This window comes from Berghia stephanieae, chromosome 3 (assembly GCF_034508935.2).
Source record: "Berghia stephanieae isolate SIO BIC M18660-M18661 chromosome 3, UCSD_Bste_1.3, whole genome shotgun sequence".
Taxonomy (NCBI): domain Eukaryota; kingdom Metazoa; phylum Mollusca; class Gastropoda; order Nudibranchia; family Aeolidiidae; genus Berghia; species Berghia stephanieae.
The window spans coordinates 39,274,372-39,290,725 of NC_088362.1; positions in this window are offsets into that span (position 1 = coordinate 39,274,372).

Consider the following 16,354-nt stretch of genomic DNA (forward strand, 5'->3'; position numbering starts at 1 on the left):
GAATCTTAGGAAGGTTGTTGTGATGATGATGATGATGATGATGATGATGATGATGATGATGATGATGATGATGATATTGATTAGATGATGATCACGATATTTATTTGTGTGCATGTGTGTGCAGTGTGTGCATGTGTATATATATAATATATATAATAAGGAGTCGCAGTCCTAATGGCATGTGTATATAATATGTCAATTCATTATGTCATGTATGTTGTTCATAATATTGTAATAGCACGTGTAACCAAATGATAAATTGCCACTATTTTGAGGACAATAAAGATATTATGTCATCATCATCATCATCATCATCATTATTATTATTATTATTATTATTATTATTATTATTATTATTATTATTATTATTACACACACGCAGAGAGAGAGAGAGAGAGAAACATACACATCATCACCATCACACCACCTCCACAACGCTCAAATACCACACCAACACGTGGGCATAAATACGAATACGACCTTCGTAATCCGGCACTAGGTTCCTCGCCTGATTTTGACTTATCTAATTTTGGGTCGCAGATTACGAAACAAAAATGTATTACTTGTTTTTTTAACAAATACGTCACTTGGCCTCGATGATCCGTCAACTCTAAGACAGGAAAATATCAGGCAGATTTCCGTCGGACGAGATTGATTGTTCCTCATTTACACGCTCAGCTTTCAAGAGTTTTGGTCTGCGATGTAATAAGATGTCCTAGGTTTTTGTCGATTATCCACAATTTGTGGAAATCCGTTGGACAGTGTGCAAATAAACTGTACGTCTAGATGGGTCTTTAGTCATAGTGTCCAACCGATTTATACATTTTTGTTAAGGTTAGGTTGTTGCACCATGTATCTATCAATCCATTATTACGTGACGACGAATAATAAACAGGATGTTCTGAATAAAATAAGCCCACTCTGACCTATTATAATGATGCGTGTTACCATGAAGCATGGGTTAGTGGAACTTTTTTACTATTAATTTGTCTTGGGCTATCCCATATTGGGTAATTCGTTTTAAAAGAGTGATCTGCACCTGGAATAAAATAATGTAAGTCCATTTTCCTAGTTAAATCCTGGAGAATCTGTAAACAACTGACTAATTTAAAACCGATTGGAGTTTGACATTCTCCAGCACTTTATCTTGGATTGGATTCGAAGGACGTTCGTGAAGAGTTCATCCACATTATTGCCTGGACTTAGTTTGAAGAACTGCAAATTAAGGTCAAGAAGAATTGGATTCAATAGTCTGATGTCATGTCTACCCAGCAACGAGCAGCTTGGTTCTAAACAAAAAAAAAAAAATAGGTACTTTTAATTCTTCATGATGGCTAGAACTTTTCCACATGTCATGTGATCAGAATGTATAAAATCAAAACATGATCAGATTTATCATGTTTTTCTCCTCTGGGTACACTTTTATGCTCGTCGGAGAAGTATTTCATAAGGGCGTCCGCCATTGTTCCGATAGTTTAGAGCCAGTTACTAAGTTACTATGCGTCATTACGAGGGAAGTGACCTCACGACTGTTGACGTCTATGTTACAGATAGATTTTCAGTGTCTCTTTGTTTTACTTTATTATTATTATTATTTTCTTTACAATTAAATTGTATTTTATATTACCTGTTATTTCTTTAAGGGTAAGATAAGACCAATAACCAACGTCCCTATAATATCTTATCTTTCCATCTCTTTGTATAAAGTCCATGCTAATGTCTTATGCTTTCGTAATTTGATAGACTGTTATAGTTTATATATATATATATATATATATATATATATATATATATATATATATATATATATATATATAGTCACAACATCAACATTTGATTGTCATAATGGAAAATGTGCGTTTCAGGCACAAAAGCTCAAAACAAGGCATGTTGCTCGTGCTACTTGATCGGTTACTGTGAACTAATAAAAAATGTTTTGTTGAATAGAGTTTAGCTTGGGTATAAAAAGGTACAAAAATTACTCTTATTTATTCACATTCAACGTATATAAGTTGTCTAGATTAAGCGAACATCAGCGTTTCCGGGCCATTGGCATGGCGGAGGCCAATATTATCTCAAAAAGAGGGTAGGTTTGAATCCATGACGATGGACTTATTATAAAAAGTCAACTGTAAGCTTTGTAATTCAATTTTGTAACATATGTGACACACCGCCTCAAAACGGTATAATGTCGGGATGAACAAGGTGTCAAAATAAAGACTGTGTTGTTAAGTCACCAGAAATTGTAAAATATTATAGTTCTCACATAACAATATACCACTTCCTGAGACCACCAGCGATGGCAAAGAAACGTTCGACCAAGAGCAACAGCTCTACGCCAAGATTGCTATATTACCTTGCACAATATCCTTTAGAGAACTCGCTAGGAAGCAAGGAACCGTATCGTCTATGACTATTGCACGCTGTCTTTCAGAAGCTGGTTTGATGTGCAGAATGCCTCATGTTGTACTTAATTTGACTTAATTCTCCTAAAAAACGTCAAGAACTAGAAGATTCATTGAATCCCAAATGGAACAATATACCGCAAATTATGCTTCAAACTTGCCTTGTCATGAGCACACGTTGTCAAGCCGTAATTGAAGTCCGCGGAGGTCATACAAGATACTCAAGGAAGTTGCAGCCAAGCAATGTCTCTCCTTTAATTTTTGTTCATTTTAAAAACTGGCCCTATCTCTGACCCTTGAAGTAAATTTGATTCATCTTTCAACATTGTAATAAAGATTTCAATAGATTTGGATAAATCATGATTGAAAGAATTGGTGCGTCAGTATATATTTCATAGTTGATGTTTAAATTTTACACTTATCAAAACTATTCATTCGTTTCATAGGATGTGGATTAAAAATCTTTAAAAATTAAAAAGAAACTCTTCTTCGATTAAATCTATAGTCACTATACCAAAATATGAAATGAAAAAAGGAATCGTAGAATTCACCGCCACGTTTGTCAATTCAAGATTTTTTTTTAACATAACAAAAAGCTATTTTCTTGTTTATGATCTAACAGAAGTAAACCAAATTGGAGTTATTCAATATTCAAATTAAGTTCTGTCAACATTTTAAATGCTTTGAAGAAGAAAGATACCTTTAATATTCTAGAAGTTTACACTTACAATATTTCTCAAAACTGTTTCATTATCAATTCCCTGTAATGATCATCAAATAGGTATTTAGCAATGACTATGAAAATTTTGTTTTCTATTTTTGTAGGAAATACTACTCTTAAATCGAAGCGCTATCTTCACTGAGTAAAAATCTTTTTGAATTTTGAAAATCCATTAATATATAACAAAGTTATGCAGTTTCAAAGATGTCATTTATTTGGATGACTCACAAAGAGAAAAAAAATACGGAAAATATGGAACGCTTTTTCTGCGTTTTATTCTGGTTTGAGGCTGTATCTCGCTTAAATACGTGGAATTGGCAATTTTATGGCAAAATTATCAGAAAATATGATGAAGACATCAGAAGAGTTCTAACTTGTATAGTTTTAGAGCTGTATGGCTAGGGGCAACTATAAATTTGTTTTAAAATATACATAATATTGATCATTTGGAACTTTTCCGAAGTGTAATCTTGTGTCTACAACCCATACAAATGACACGAAAAATGCCTGCTGATTATCATCAATCAGTCCCGTGAGACCATGGCTTATGTTAGTTCTAGTATTTATTTGAGAGAGAGAGAGAGAGAGAGAGAGAGAGAGAGAGAGAGAGTGTTAATCTACTATCCCTATGACATAACAGTGAAACAATACCTTAATTTTTAAAAAAGCGCGCGAGGATTTGTGTCATCCGTCGTCGCGAACAAGATTGCCAGATGGCCACCTGTGTGGCCAAATATATAATTTTGTTTCTTTTATTTAATTTTATTCATCTATTTTTGTCTCAGTGACATTCATTCTTGTCTATTCAATTTTCTGTTTGTTAAAATTTAGTTCATTTTAAATGAACCAGTCTTCTTCTTCTTCTTCTTCTTCTTCTTCTTCTTCTTCTTCTTCTTCTTCTTCTTCTTCGTTCCCGTTGAACCAGTCTTAATATTGAAAGCCATATGATTTTCTATTTAGCCACTTTTGAAGTCGAATTTGGTCAGGTTAAAGTCTGGCCATCTGGCAGCCTTGCCTCGCTCACGTCATTTTCGTGTCGCGCGATGGTGGAGCAAAATGGCCGTCTCCATATTTTCACCCATTGAAATGCATATTGGGTTGATGTTTTGTGAGAATACGGGAAAATTACCTATCATAATCGAATGAAATTTGAAATATAAATAGAAGAAATGTGCATATATAACACAAAATCTTTCCTCTTTGCAGTTTTAGAAATATTGTACTCCAAAGAGTAAAAATCTATTTTTAACGGTCTTCCGGTAGTTGTACGAGTTGTGTCGCTTGACATAATCTAAAATGACCTCTTTTTCTAACTGTGTGCCAACTTTAAGTCATATTCATCAATAAACAGCGTCGTAATTAATTATTTTAAATAGCATGTACGAAACGGCTTCGTCCCATACTTTGTCGCGAATTTGGGCACTTCGTGAGCGAAAAAGAGGCCCAAAGATTTGTGCGGGATAGTCATTGCTAAGGTATTACTTCTTTACATTCGAGCTAAATTGATTAGATCAATTTTCATATGTTGTTTTTTTTATGTTATTTATTATTTATTCATTTCTTTGTTCTTGTCTTTTGGGTTGTTTTTTTTTTCTGGGGGGGGGTTTGGGGTTTTTTTTTTAGGGGGGGGGAATTGTTTTTTTTTTGGTGGTTGTTTATTTTGTCTTCTGTTTTTTGTTGTTTTTTGCTTTGTTTTTGTTTTGTTTTGTTGTTTTCTTTTTGTTTTGTTTTTGGTTTTGTTTTGTTTTTGTTTTTGTTTTTTTTGCTTTCTTCTTTATCTATTTTTTTTCTTGTTACTTTTTTTCTGTATTTGTCCTTGTTGTGTCAAAATACATTCTTACTTTAAAAACATTTTTTTCAAACAAAAATATTAGAGTCTATCTATCTACTTTTTTGTGTGTTTATTTTTCTTCTTTTTTTTGTGTGTGAGTTTTTTTTAAATGTAGAAAGACATGGCTGCTGATAAAGAATTTGTTGGGTTTTTTCCCCATTGTTTTAAAGATGGAACCTCTAAATCATGCTACCTGAATTACATCGTGGTTCATTTGATTTGTTTCTATTCTTTTTTTCTGTTTTCTTTTTTTATCGTTTTCATTTTCTTTAGATTTTTTCATCTTTTTTTCTTGTCTTCTTAGAGAAATGTTACCGGTTGATTATTTTGTCTGAATCAAACAGTTCAATAGCTGTGATTTTCTATTCTTGTCTCACTGATAACTATACCTCCTTTTGTACAAACTCAAACAATGTTGATTGTGGTCAGTGACCGACTGGGTGACAATGCAGGCAAAATTCTAACCCCAGCCTAATCGAATAAACTTTTTATATGCTCTATCCAACGCGGAAATTAGGGTATGTTTAATCCATGACGATGGATTTATTATAAAAAGTCAACTGGAAGCTTTGTAATCCAATTTTGTAACATATGTGACACACCGCCTCAAAACGGGATAAACAAGGTGTGAAAATAAAGACTATGTTGTTAAATGACCAGACATTGTGAAATATTATTTTTTGTACTTTTCAAAACTGCATTGAACCTCATAAAACATATAAAATTAATCTTTGTCTAATTTCTTAATTGACAATAAATCCAGTTATTAGCATGGGAATAATAATATACCGTTTAGAGGCTGCAGATCACATATTCTGCCGTTTTATTAAAGAACACAGTATTTGCTATTTGGTTAACATTGCATATACTGTGTTTTAAAAAACAATGGCAGAATTATAGCCTGCTGTTAGAATAAGGGAAACATTATTGAATCGCCTTGAGGATGTTATATCCGTTAAAATGTGCTATATAAATCTTGACATTTCATTAGACATATAAATATATATATATATATATATATATATATATATATATATATATATATACATATATATATATACAATATATATATATATATATATATATATATATATATATATATATAAACATATATATTAAATGTGTTATGATACATGCAACTATGGTACAAAGAAATCATGTCATGTTGATAAATCAAATTTATGTCTTTAGTTCAATACAATGTCTTGAGGCTGATAGAAAAAATAACATTGTTTTTACCAAAGTTCAAACCCACAAAATCCGAACCATTACAAATACTTACTAACGACAATACTGCATCGTCTTTCTCTTTTTGTCCGAAAAAAACGAAGTTAAGTCTTCCAAGTCCAATCTGGGATTATCGCCATTCAGATCCAAAAATAGAATAGAAATCCCTTGATTAGTTCTTCGGATTAGAAGCAGTCAGACAGGCATTCATTATTTTCTCTATTGTCACCGAAAAGAAGAAGCTGCCCTATTAGGTTTTATGTTTACTCATTCCAAATATTAGCACATTCAGGCGAGAACATTTAATTTTTACACATCACAATAAAAACAGACCTTAAAAAGACGACTTAAATCTGGTCAAAGAACTTTACAGGGGCCAGAAGCCATCTGCAACACTAAACATACAAGATGAGAGACGACCCTCTAACCGGTCAGTTACTCATTTTACATATGAATGCGGTGAGAGAATGTGAGCAAGATGTCATTTCTAAGGACTTAAGTTTGCGTCACCCAGAGCGGGTTGAACCATATTATGTTCCTTTTTCTATTTTGCTTTGGTGTTGTGGCGTGCATCACATTTTTATATTTCAGTGCCGAGGTGTGTCCGCTCTGAGTAATATTTCATAGTCGTGTTTTGTTTCCTTGAATTTGTCCTCATTTGAAGAGAGGTTGTTTAGTCGTTGTTCTATCATTGTAGGTATTTGTTTTAATAACGTGGGTGGATGGTTGGAGTATTTGTGGATGTATAATGGGGAGCTGTTGGGTTTCTTATATGGTTTGTACGCGTTAGTTTTGAGGCAGAGGGAAATCGACTTGGTGTAGGTTAGTTTCTAGTGTGATTTTGAGGTCGAGATCCTTGAATAATTTTATGAGCTTTTTCTTCATTCTCTCAATAATAATAATAATAATAATAATAATAATAATAATAATAATAATAATAATAATAATAATAATAATAATAATAATAATAATAATAATAATAATAATAATAATAATAATAATGATAATAATAATAATAATAATAATAATAATAATAATAATAATAATAATAATAATAATAATACTTTATTGCATCCCAAAAAGGAAATGTTTTGTTCAGACGTGTTATAATTTACACAATAAGGTAAAAAAACAATGGAAATAGGATGTAAATATAAAAAAAGGAGCAGCTCCATAACCAGAGCCACGCTTTATAATATGAATAATTTCAACACTGTAAAATAGTTAAAACTGTCACTATAAATTGAAAATTGAAAAGATTGCAAAACAAATAAATTATTTTTTGAAAGTAAAAATGCGAAATAATTAAATAAAATGATTATTGCTTGTTGTTATAAAGCCTAATACTGGACGGCAGAAAAGATTTTCGGTTTCTCTCTGTTTTTGTTGAAATAGAGAAAGGACGACCACTCCTTACTGACATAATAACTGATGCTCTTTGTGGATGATTCCGGTCATTTATTATTTTAGTTATTTTACTAATGCAAAATTTCTCGTATAAAATATCTACATCGTCAACATCATTTATATAGCGTTTAATGGATTTTTAATATTTGCATTTATTTTGTTCCTTTCCACTGCTAAGCAATTGCCTCCCCAAGCTGTTATACAAAATGACAAGACACTTTCGATTACTACTCTATAAAATAATGTGCAGAGGATTTTATCTATTCTAAACTGAAAAAGGTTTGATAAAAAATAAGTACATCTGCACATCTTATGCCTAATTATTTTCAAGTGTTCATCCCACTTGAGCCTGTCATCAATCGTTATACCAAGGTATTTGTAGTGAGGAACTCGCTTGTCGAATTGGTCCTTTAATTCTAACGGTTCTATCGGTTCCTTCACTCTCCTAAAGTCAATCACTAGCTCCTTTATCTTGCTTATGTTAAGCTCTAGGTGGTGGGCATTACACCAAGACACAAATCTATCAATTTCTTGCCATTTGTTATGAGGCCTTGAAGAGCGGTGTCATCTGCAAACTTTACTAAAGGTACACTCAGGTTTTGACTTCTACAGTCATTCGTGTATATTGTGAATAATACAGGGGACAATACACAACCTTGAGGAGCACCAGTATTTGTAGTTATACAGGAAGATATGTTTCGTCCTAATTGAACATAGTGTGCTCTCTCCGTAAGAAATTCGAGCACCCAAGCAATTATATACTTGTTTAAATTCATTCTAGTCAATTTTTGAACAACCAACTGAGGTTGCATGGTATTGAACGTTGAAGAAAAATCTGCAAAAAGCAATCTGCAATAGCTTTTTGCGTGATCTAGATGCCTGAAAATTTTGTTTGTAAACAGCAGAATGGCATCCTCTACGCCACGTCCTGGTTGGAAATCAAATTGATGACTATCACTCAATGGCATAAACTGGTTCCTAATTTTAACAAGAACAAGTTTTTCTAAAGATTACATGACTATTGAAGTCAGTGTAACAGGTCTGAGATCGTTCATTGATTCAATTTTTTCTTTTCTTTTTTGGAACAGGAATAATTTTTGAAATTTTCCAAATTTCAGGGATCAAAACGCATTGGAGGGACCAGTTAAAAATATGTGTATAAATGGGGGAAAGCTGATGGGCACATTCTTTTAAAAATTTTCTTTCAATCCATCCGGCCCAGCAGCCTTCCTCTCGTATAGTTTCGAAAATACGAATCTCGTTTCTTCTTCACTGACCTCAATAGTCATTTCATCTTCGAAAGCCCTGTCTAATTTATTTTCAATATCAAATTTGTTTGCTGTGTCGAAACGTGAATAAAATTTATTTAGAGTTTCAATTTCGATATCCTCTGATATAATCGTGGGCTTTGGATTATAGTTAACAGCAGTTTTAAGCCCCCGCCAAGTGTCATTTATATCACCAGAAGAAAAGCATTTTTCAATTTTATTTTTGTACTTACTTGTCTCTGCAACTAGATATTACTCTATCTCTTTTTGTTTTGTTTTAAGATCTTTTTTGTTTCCACTAGTAAAGAGAGTTTTCTTTTTGTTCACTAACAGTTTTAGATCTTTTGTTATCCAAGGCTTGTTGTTAGGATAGTATCTTATTTCTTTTTTACAACACACTAGCTGTTCACAGAATTTTAAATACTCACTTACACAGTCATTCAGCTCATCCACACTATCACATGATTCGATAAAAACATTCCAGTCAGTGCATTCAAAACAACCACGCAAATCTTCACACACACTTCCGTTCCAGATCTGTACACTTTTCTTTACTGGTTTTACACGTTTAAAAACAGGGCGGTAGATGGGGAGTATCAAGAGCATGCAGTGGTCAGATAAACCGAATGGGGCAGGGGGTAAACATTTAAAACTAATTTTAACATTACACAGGAATAAATCTAATGTTTTTTGTCCCTTGTCTCGCAGTCAACGTATTGATAAAGTCCCGGGAGAGTGAAATCGTTGCATTGGTTAAAATCACCAGTGACCATCAATACGGCGTCGGGTGACTTAATCTGAACGTCCTGTATTTCTTTCCCCAAAATATTTTTTGCTGTGTTGTTGTCTGATGATGGTAGAATGTAGACGTTGATGATGATGACATGAGTATATTCCCGGGGTAGATTATATGGTCGTGACGAAACAGTAAGAAATTCAATATAATCGTCACAATACACTTTCTTTATCTGACAGTTATTGGGGTGGCACCATTTGTTATTAATATATGTGCACACCCCACCCCCCAGTTCGTTTATTAACATTAGTCCGATCTCTTCGAAATAGTGAATATTGTTCAATTTCAAAACATAACGATGGTATGTGAGGAGAGAACCAAGTCTCTGTTAACGCTATTATGGAGGCTTGACGATAGTCATTATTATAACGACACAGTGAAAACAGTTCAGCAATTTTATTCTTCAATGATCTTATATTACCTGTCACTACACAGGGTAAAAATGCACGAAAAGGCCGTCTGTTGAATTTTGTCTTTATTCCACCTTATCTCCCTCTCTTTCTTACTTTAATATACGATGTGTCAGTAGTGGGTTGTGGGGGTGACACGGGTTGGAGGGATCGGAGAGTCTCTCGAGTATATGTTATCGATAGGCTTTTGGCAGCAAAATCACATGCTAAAACACCATTTATGCCTATAAATATACTAATAAATATAAAAATCAGGAACAATATATACGTCACATCCATTTTGAATAAAAAATTAGGCGTTAATTCTGGCGATTGAATGATAAATTAATAAAAATATGTGTAGAAAATACGTAAATATTCACAACACGTCTGTTGTCGCCGGAAGCCAGCGCCATATTGGATTTTGATGTTTTGCTGTTTGTTCCTAGTCCGTCGTCCCTGTAGAGGCCGAAGTTTATGTTTAGTAGTTGGTCCTGGATCTGGTGCGTGATGTAGAGGCCCACTAGTTCGCACAACTCAGCGCCGTCGTATGCACCCATAGAGATGTCAAATTGGCCTTTTTTCTTGGTCCATATTTCTCCGTTATGGAAGCGGAGCGACCGCCTTGCGTGTTTGATATGTTTATGGTATTTTGATTGATATCGGTGTGCTCTGCTGTGAATGTGATAGCTCTCGTGAATGTTATCTCTGTTATGCTGGCGTAAAAACAAAGATGTCTAGCTGTATAAATTGTAGGTTGCGTTTATTGGTGAGGGGTTTAAACCAATTGATGACTGCGTGTGTGTTCGTCCATTGTTGTATGTCTGTGTTTGTCTGAATGTGTTGTGTTGTCTTGGATGTAGTGAACCTGGGACTATTGGAGGAGGATATCAGAAGGAAATTAACCTTGGAATATTGGAGACGGATACCAGTGGGAAACGAGTGGAAAGAAGATTGTGTATTGATGATATGCGCTGAGGTATAATGCTCACAACATCCGCCAGTCGGATGTCACGCACCAACAAAGAAAACGGTACGCCAAACCCCGACGAAACCGACCAAAGTTTTGAGAATTGGGCAGCAGTGGGGAGTGAATCATGGACTCAGAAAGTGTACACCAGTGGGGAGTGAACATGGGACTATGGAAAGTGTATTGACATATTTCAAATCGCGCTCAACTTTCCCAGGATTGTAAATAAATCAATACATATTCTCAATTTATAATCTCACTGCGTCGCCATGTGTTAACGTTATCGCCCTAGGCACAATTATAAAAGGCCAAGTGTTATAGCTACGGAGTTGACACTGCATTGAAACTGTTTTAATTCACACCTAGGTCCTAGGCAAGATGGGCCATGTGGTTTGAGCGTCACAGGTAACCGACCTATTTAGAAATAAACAAGATTACAAGACGCTAACAGCGATGACACACAGAGCACGATTGGTCTAAAGAATTAACCAGTAATGGGCCAGGCAAGGCCAAATCCTGGAATATTATTGGTTCCTTGTGATTCACCAACTCCCGAGAGAAATACACACACACACACACATATATATATATATATATATATATATATATATATATATATATATATATATATATTATATAACAGTGATCTATCTCGCTCTCTCCCATTTAATATGCTTAGAGCTCACTGCTTCTATATGAAACTCAAAATTCTTCATAGCGAGAAACATATGTAAATGAAGGTAGGTGATGGACGTACATTGTGTCAAAATTAATTTATGCCAATTAAACTGCTTAGGGCCAGGCGAAACACAATAATAATTATCACTCTTACACACACTAGATACAACCAAAAATAGCAGAAATCAATAACTCATGTTATTAACAGTTATTGATAATTCGTGTTATTACAAGATATTCATTCACTATCTTTATCTATATATTTATATATGTATATATTATTGTATATGTTTGTATGCCTTCCAACTGAATGAATTACATTTCACGAATTACATTTACTAATGTCCTATCGCTAATACATAATAGTTCTATTTGGTATTTATATGCATTGATTATTATGTTCTCATTCATACAAATCTTTCCCATCCCACTATTTTCCATGTGTCCCGTTAATTAAATAACTGATTAACTCAACTTTAAATCAGTGGTGATGTCAAGGGTATTAATTGAAATCTCTCACGACCCCACTATTCATAGGCATATTAAAATGTCGCAACCTAGTCAAAGATTTGCTCCGGTATTTTCACAGATCGGTTACTGACCAAACCTGCATCGGGTACCGACCAAACATGCATCAGGTTGCCGACCAAACCTGCATCTGAGAACAAGCAACCGGTTGTTTGGCTACAAGTGACACAGTGGAATCTTACAAGCGATACACTGAGACTATTGTCCCATATAACAGAAGAAACCTTAGCGCCGCCACCAGTCACATCAAAGATAAGCACCATAACAAAGAAAAATGAATAGTTTGTGATACGGGATGAAAATTAAATACCCATAGCCTAAATTTAAATGATTAGGTAAAACCAGCACTATTATTCTTTGGCTAATTATGTGTTAACTTATTATTGTATGAGACAATTCTGTTGAGTTATATCAAAGTACTTCTTCTCTAACGGGGATTACTACTTACCTTCTGAACCTACCAATCCCTATATAACGTGCCAATAATCAACCACTACTCTACTACCTATTTCTTTAAACCTAATAAACATTATCTTACTATCAGTCAAGTTGTATGGAGCTTTACCTGACTAGAACAGGGAAAAAATAAAGTGGCACCAGATAACTCAGTCTATGGGGAAACTATCTGACCTATATGTCTACTCATTCTTGCCACTCTCCGTGACAGAAAGAGGATATCAGAGGGAAACGAACCTAAGACTATGGGAGTACCAATGGCAATTGAAGCCGGACATGGCACCAGAGGAGAATGATCCTGAAACTACAGAAGGTGAACCTGGGACGAGAGGAACCTACGAGAGAGTGAAGCCGGCAATATGGGAGGTAGACAACAATGGGGAGGGAAGCCAGAAGGGTGCTTCATTTTTCCTAAATCTACCGTTGTCGTTTCGTCGTTTCCGCTCATTTCCATTAGTTTCCGGTCGTTTCCAGTCGGTTCAGGTAGTACGTGGCACCCTTTAAAAAATACATAATTTTTGGTAAATTAACCAACAAGTGTCCTTCAAAATATGCATAATGCTACCTGTATCATGATTAAAAAGACTCGAGCTGATGTATGGAAGATTACCTCGAGGCCCGATCAACTTTGTAGCTGATATTTGTAAAGGTAATGAGGGCGACAGTAAAGAAAGGATGTTTGGTTACGAATATGAAGATAGAGGACACACGTAAACTGGCACAGAAATCCGTTAGTAAGAAAACAGAGAAGTATAAACAATAATCGGATCGCAAAAACAAAACGAGAAAGTTTGAGATTGCTGACAAAGTACTAATACTCTTACCCGATGACTCGAGTAAACTCTTAACTACATGGAAAGGACCGTTTAAAGTAATAGCCGTACTATCTGATGTTAACTACGAGATCCTAATTAACAACATAATGAAGACATTTCATGGAATTATGCTAAAATATAATTCAATAGACATCGTGTCACAAACAATATTTACCCATGTTGAAGCTGCAAACGATGACACCCCCTCCCCGCCCCATGTGTCCCGCAGGTTGAAAATGATTAAACAAAAAATGTTATGATAAAATGTACATCATTAGATAGATTTTGACATTCCCTATACTTTAGAAAAAGAATATCGGACACGCTATTTCAATGTCAAGATATGTAATATTAAAAGTTAAAAAGTCTTTTATACGATATAGACCATATATGACAAGGATGAGGGAAGGAAGCAGAGGTGAAAGCACGAATAGGAAAGGCACAGGCTGCATTCCCATCTTTGAACAGAGTTTGGAGAACTAAAGATATCTCCCTTCGACTAAAGCTAAGACTTTTCAACTCAAACGTGAAGTCTGTCCTACTGTATGGATGTGAAACTTGGAACGCATCACAGGCATGTTTAAGGAGGGTACAGATTTTCGTAAACAGGTGCATGCGTAAGCTACTCAGAATAAAATGGATGGATAGAATAAAAAATGAAGAAGTATGGAAAAGAACACAGCAGAAACCAGTGAGAGAGGAAATAGGAAGAAGACGATAGAGGTGGTTGGACACACGCTTAGAAAGAATGACTCCACTATAACAAAGAAAGTATTGGTCTGGAACCCTCGGGGCAAAAGATCAAGGGGAAGGCCACGAGAAACATGGAGAAGAATTAAAGAAGATGATATACAGAGAAGTGGTAAGACCTGGAATGAGATAATAAAGTTAGCTCAGGATAGAGAAGGATGGAAACTGTTTGTCTGTGGCCTATACCCTGACCCAGGGTGAAAAAGGCAATGATGATGATGATCTTGACATTGAAATAACCTATCCAATATTCTTTTTCTATGGGGAAAGGTGAAATATATCAAATGATGTAAATTTTAAATATTTGTTAAATACTTTTCAATCTATATATTTGACTTAGGATACAAGCCAAAAGGCAAGAAAGAAAGAAATCTCAATCCAGAACAAAGACAGAGAGCAATATGGAAAAGGAAAGAAGATATAGAGGGATTTTTTAAAATAGCAAAGGACTTCTCCATACCATGGGAGGTCAGAAAACCCTACCCAAAACATCCCATACAGATGTTGAAAAATAAAAAAACACAATATATTGAAACAAGGATACAAAACTGTGCCAGTCCATCTGCCGAACTTGTGACCTTGGCCCATTTTATGTATGCAGACTAGATTTAGTCCTTTACTCATCTAGTAAAATCTTCCTAGTCTTAAGCCCGAGCGAAGCAATTAACTAAAAAATCGGTTTTTATAATCGTTTTCTAGTACATGACTAGGAAGGCTTTTGCTTAGAACCGGACGTTGACCTATTCGGTTATTTTGTGCCAGAAACATCATTCTCTCTAGTATACGATGGTTGGTAAGATACCAGATTTCATAACTCTTTCAACCCAAAAATATTTCTAAAGAGAAAATTAGCAACGCATCCGGTATAATTTGTTTCATTCCGTTTCTTATTTTTTTAACTTAATTTTGCCATAGCCACATGATGATTCAAGTCACATATTAGGTCAATGAAAGTCGATCAAATTGAACAAAAAACAGACAAAACAGAAAGTTTTTTCTGATAAATTACAACATTTTCGCATTATTTCAGTCAGTTACAATGCCAGTAGAATAATTTGTCTCCACTGAATTTTTTTTTTCTTTTTTTCTTTCTTTTGTTCTTTGAAGCGAATACATCGACTTCCGAGTCTCCGTTCACTCGTATCTCGTGAACTCGATTAGATTCGGTCTTTTAAAAAGTTTTTACTCACAAAAATGTGTATTTTCGACGATTTGTGCTTATCTTAGTTTTTTAAAAGCCAATGACAAAAACAACAGGGTATTTTTTGCCCCTGTCATTCATTACAACGTATTTTCCTTCCGAATCCAAGCTTTCACAATCTCACAACAGCTGCTATCTTGGCGATGCTATGATGTATCCTAATAACTAGTCTGAGATTAAACGTAAAGTCCGACTGTTTCAAGTGACTAAAACTTAGCAAAACTGAGTCCGATGATGCCGTGATTTTTGTTTATGACTTGCTTTGTCAGCTCACATAAAAAGCGATTTTGTCAAGGCCTTAGTCTGGAACAAAGTGCTAGTCCGCTTTCTTTAAAACGGCCCTTAGTGGTGTAAGGTGAAGTCCATTGTCATAGTTAAGACCCTCCCGCTACCCCCCCCCCCCTCCCCCGAACACCCACTCCACCCCACCCCGACAACAAATGCAGAGCAGGAGCTTTAGTTTAAAGATAAAACAAATTAATGTACATACTTTTTAAAAGTATCTCTCAATTGTTGCAAATCGTATGTCAATAGCGTGGAAACAAAACGAGCGGTTAGGTTACATTTTAAACAAAGGCATATCAAATACAAAATTAACAGTGACGAACATTGGGTACCTAACCATAATTGGTATATTTCGTTGTATTGTTGCACACTTTATTCACCACACTGCCTCGTGATTTTGGAAATTTGTTGTTAAAACATTGCATTATAACAATAATTGGAGTTCTATAGTAAAGCTTATGGAAGGGCATCCTGGCAGTAAAACTCAAGCCACAACTAATGAATGAATGAAACCAAAATATCATACCGATCGGCCGAGGCCCTGGATAAAAACGACTGCCTCTGTCATTAATGGCCAGCAGGATGGCAGTGGCAATTCAGTGACTGCTGGTCACCCACAAAAGGAGG